We start from the raw sequence: 5,139 nt of genomic DNA, 5'->3' as shown, positions 1-5,139 counted from the left end.
TATATATATATATATATATATATATATGCTCTGTATTTGGCTCTGTATTTTAAGCCAGTTGGCTTAAAAAATTTCTTACATTCACAAAAAAGCACATTTCTCTCGAGTGTGTGATTTCATTCATTTCTCGATCAAGTCAAACAAATAAGTACTCAATAATTTTATATTTTACGGTAGCAAATGGCCACACGATTTTCACCTACGTGAGGGAAGTGACTGCTGCCAATATATAGTTGCAAGAAGATATAAGGTGGGATATGCGTGGCCGTGGCCCAACTCTGTCAACAACCAAGAGGAGGGGCCACACTGGAATAATATATGTACGAGTATTTCTCTTGTGTAATCGTTCCATTGCTACTTCCCCCTTTTATTTCAGATACATATGTCGCCGCGTGAAGTCCTCGAGAGCAACTGAACAGCGCGCGGGCGGCGGTGGAGGGTAAAAAGCGCCCCCTTCGGCGGCCAGTATTACTGAACAACCAATATAAACTTTAAGTACGTATTTAGAATACCAAGAAAATGTATCTACGTGACATGTGGCAAGTCGTTACATAACACGAGGAAACTATGACTTTGATGTGATGTATCGCGCCGGGATTTCCCATTAGTTACCAGTGGTGTGGGCGATGACAAGATAAAAAATATACACAAACAATAAGACTTAATTTACAAAATCATCGCACCGGTGGACGATGCCACGTTTCACGAATTCAGCTCAAATTGCGTAATTGAATTTAAGTTTGGGAAAGCGGTCAAGAGCCGGGCATCATTGCAAGCGGCGTCGCGGCATGCGACCCACAGCTGCACTCTCACCCCGCGACCGCGACCTGCAAAACAAGTAATGACGACACGAGACGTGGTTATTCGTGTAGTTGTTATTGATCGCATTGGGGCAGATGCCCGCGCGCACGCCCGTCTCGGCCGCAGCAGGTGGACATGTTACTGGAGCCCACTTGCGGTCCAGTCGACTCGACTTGGTCCCGTTACGATAATTTACATTTAAAAAAAACAAACCCATTTTACCACTTACTTCTGAAATACTAAAAAGTTAACAAACAGCCTTATTCTTGTGTCCACTGTGAGACAAGACAGGTCGCATCTTTCGCGGTCCCTGGGATGGTGTCATCGCGGGATTGAAGCCTGCAAGCCCGACATAACCACCCTTATCTCTGTTACCTCAGCATTTCCCCGCATTACAAAATGATTCTATACAATATTTTGTAGTATAAATTACATTTATTAGACTAGGAGTTGCCAGCTGCAACTTGTTGATGTGGTCTTGTTGCTCTGAATACCGCCAGCGAAGGCCATTCCACATTTTTTTACAATGAATAAAGTGTTTTTGTAGTCGAAGCTCGAGTGTCGCGAGATCTAAACTTCTAAACATAGCTCAGATAAGCGCGCGCCGGCCGCCGCGCTGCAGTGACGCGCGACGCGCGAGGCGCAGCCCCCGGCGCGGCGGCGGCGCTGCCACGTGCCGCCCGCGCCAACACGTGTCAAATTAAATCCTGGGATGCCAAAACACTCCATCTACTCCTTTCTAACGTTTTCTTTTTTACGACTATGAACATGACAATTATGCTAGTGTACACACTTACATGTAAAAATATGTTTGTGAATCAATGAGTATTAGTAGCTAAAGATAAAGATACACACTTATACCTACGATGTTGATGTAAAGGATATCATCTTAAAACGACAGCCAGGAATAAGCCGCGGTAGTGGCCAAAAAGTGGACATTTTCTATCAATACTAGTAAAATCTTAACATAGTAAAATGAGAGTGTCGGTATAAAATATTGCAAAGATATTTGGTACACATGGTGTTTGCGTTGATGGCATCGAAAAACTAATTTTAAAAATTTCGTCTGTCTGTCTGTCAGCAAGGCCGCGTTTGTTACGGATAATCTTTATTTGTAAATACATCCATACTTCTATATCTATCTATCTATACTCCTATACTTCATGTACACTGTAATATAATAAAGTGTAAATGCACAGTACTCAATTATGTAGGCCTGCCTTCGAAGTACTTTTTGATTCTTCTTTTAAAAACCTCCACATTTACGACATGCATTACATATTTTTACGTTATCGAACTGAGTAAATAATTAAAAAAAAATGGAAATAGAAAAGGACTAAAATTAGGCCTCCAGCACGCACACTCGATAGACGAAATGCGTAAATGCTGCTACTTCTCGCCTGTCTTCTGTGTGGTCGTGTTGTTGCAAAAGAAGAGCTGCACATATGTTGCGTGCGAATACCATATGAATATCTCTATATATAACATTGGTCCACTGTTAAAATCGCTGTACAGACTGTATGTTACTATTTGTTTTGAAGAAGGCGCGGGCTACTGCTAGTTTTAATAAACTCGTTCACAAACGTCGGTCGCCGGCAGACGGCAGAGCTTGAGTGCCCGAGCCTCAGGCCTCAGAGTAAAGTAAGTGCTGCGCTCGCGCCGGGCCCCACGGCCCGGCCAAGGAGCTGCGAGCTGTGTGTAGAGTGCAGACGCAGGCCAGCCCAGCCCGGCCAGTGCGCGCCCGGCGGCGGCGAAGTCCGCACGTACCCGAGAACTCGCTCGCAGCGCGAACGCGGCGCACAACTTGTCACTACTCACTTTCGGCTTCGTCTTGTCGCGTCGACTATACGCGTGTAAATTGCGCAGTGACCGAAGTGATTGAAGTTTATTATTATTATGCATTACTACATAGTTTTACAACATTCGCAGTGTTACCATTGTGAGAAGTGTGGAGAAAGGCGGTGGAGGCCGGGAGCTTCCTCACCGATCTTCATTTATTTTTCGGCTATCGTATGACTCCGCTTTGAGATCTTGAAAATTGCTCAAGGCTAACGACGCGCTGCGCAAGAGACAAGACACTAGCGAATTAGAAAAAGGTTAGAGACGAAAAACAAACTTCGTAATTGTATATATTAGCATATTAATAGATGTCGTCGTATGGGGAATCACATTTACTTGTACTCTATTTGAAAGTTAATAACGCATACATATTTTAGTACAACGTAGTGTCGAAGTTTCAGCTCGGCTAGGCTAGGCCTGCAGACACGCTGGGCTGGGCCCGCTGCTGGCTCGCCCAACCTAAGCACCTTTGGACCGGGGTGAATTGGGTTAAATCGTCATAATCTTGGCCAAATAATCTGTTACCTCCAGATGTACACGTCTTTCCCGGACATCCTGCATAATAATTAGTTTACATAAATTCTGTCTTAAAATAACAATGCACAACGACAAGATAAATTGACAATGGCGATGTTAACCGTTACAAAGTAAGGAGAGAACAGTTACCACCAGAACGAAAAAGATATTACTGTTTCCTGTCCACTTCATTCCATAACAAATCATCTCCAACATCTCGTATGATCTGATATCAATTGTAAAATCGATGAAGGCATTTTAATAAACTATAGGCTGTAAGTGAAGAAGCGACAATGGTGCGCAGGTGTATTGTCGCAGCACCGCCCTCGCCGCACGCGCCGCTCTCGCCGCTCTCGCCGCTCTCACGGCACGCCGGGCTCTGCGCTGCGCTCATCACAGCGCTGCTCTGCTTAGCGGTCACCGCTCAACTCGATCTTGGTGAGCCATTACTATAAAAATCAAGCATCGCGTCACATGTGTTCGAACACAACGACACCGAAGAGTTCTCAATGCTCTTCAAACAATTAATACCTTGCGTACCTATTTGAAACATGAGAACGTAAAATATCTTGACCGTTTTTTTTTTTCGGAATTAATTAATTCATTTAAGTGAAATGATAAAAAATATAACTTAACTTTAGAATCACCGAGTATGTTTTAAACACAATGTACAACTCGGAAAGATTAGCCAAAATTATTTTTACTTAACATACTTGTTTTTTATGCATTGTATTTAACAATACTTTTATACTAAATAATCTCAAAAAAATTCTAATAAAGTAAGTATGTTATTGTTAACAAAAATGCAGAGAATGAACGACAACAGTCAATTCGATCCTCGCGGAATGACACCGAGCTAGTGGTAACGGCGGTGTTGCCCGGTGGCAGCGCAGCGGGCGCGGCGCTTGCGGCGCTGACGGCGGCTGCGCTGCGCCGCGCCGGACGGGCCGCGCACGTCGCGCCGCCGCCGCCCGCTTGCCGCGCGCCCGCCGCGCCCGACGCCCGCGCCTGCCGCGACGCCGCCTTCGCCGCGCTGGCGGCCGGCGAGCTGCACGTAGCGCTGCTGCCCGTGCCCGCCGCCGCCGCGCCCGCCGCTTGGCCGCTGCGGGACTACGGCCTGGATGTGTTCGGCGATGCCGTGCCCCCCGCGCGCCGCGCCTGCCTGCGCCTCGCGCCCTTCTCGCCCACCGCGCCCACCGCGCCCACCGCGCCCCTCTCGCCTCCCTCGCCTCCCTCGCCTCCCTCGCCCGTCGCGCGCTCCCTGCTGGACCTGGCCGATGAAGACGTGGCCCGGCAGTACGAGGTGCCGCTGCATTCTCTGGAGGCTATACTTCGATCATCGGACGAGTTGCCGTAAGCGTATGCTAGGTTTAGGTGTTGGAAATGAACGAGTAAAGAAAGGAAATAAGACAACTTCTTGTTGCCGGAGTGTTTGTTCTAAATCAGTGACGGGCAAGATACAGCCTGCGTTCGATTCCGGCCTACCCAAGGTCCATCGACATAAATAGCATATAGCCCGCTTTAAAAACGTTTTGAGGGCCGAGAAATAGAAATTGTATTCTACTAAGTTGAATAATACGTGCATAACCCATAGGTGAATCTAAACTAGCCACATAGTTCCGTGTTGCTTTTGAAAATATTATGGAAAAACAATTCCATGTGTGTTACCATGGTCGGGTCTTGTAATAAAAGTTAAATTATGGTCCTCCTCTTGAATTTCTTAAACTATGCGGCTTTGATAGTTTGCCTACCACGACGACGACGACCTAAAGCGACAAATTTAAATTCAACAACTATGTACGTCTAAATTTCACAGATCTTACTTTTGTACGGACAAGATTGTCCGGCAAATTGACAAATCAAAGTATCAACTGTGTGTACTTACTTTACAGAAATTCAATTGAAATCTTCGAACCGCCGTGGTGTGCGGCGCCCAACGCGAGCTGCGCCATGGTGCTCACCAGCGACGCCGGCGAGGCGGGC

General features: G+C 46.4%; 1 long non-coding RNA gene across 1 annotated transcript; it reads left to right on the top strand.

Annotated features, from left to right (window-relative positions):
* Positions 1-2,098: 2,098 nt before the first annotated feature.
* Positions 2,099-4,093, top strand: LOC106101318. The gene is made up of 3 exons (XR_001225498.1): positions 2,099-2,897; positions 3,429-3,594; positions 3,966-4,093. It is a non-coding gene; the product is annotated as an uncharacterized LOC106101318 (long non-coding RNA).
* Positions 4,094-5,139: the final 1,046 nt, after the last annotated feature.

The sequence above is a fragment of the Papilio polytes genome, unplaced genomic scaffold (genome assembly GCF_000836215.1).
Source record: "Papilio polytes unplaced genomic scaffold, Ppol_1.0 DF823991.1, whole genome shotgun sequence".
In the NCBI taxonomy this organism is placed as follows: domain Eukaryota; kingdom Metazoa; phylum Arthropoda; class Insecta; order Lepidoptera; family Papilionidae; genus Papilio; species Papilio polytes.
The sequence above is the reverse complement of the archived record's forward strand: the minus strand, read 5'-3'. Positions and strand labels throughout refer to the sequence as shown.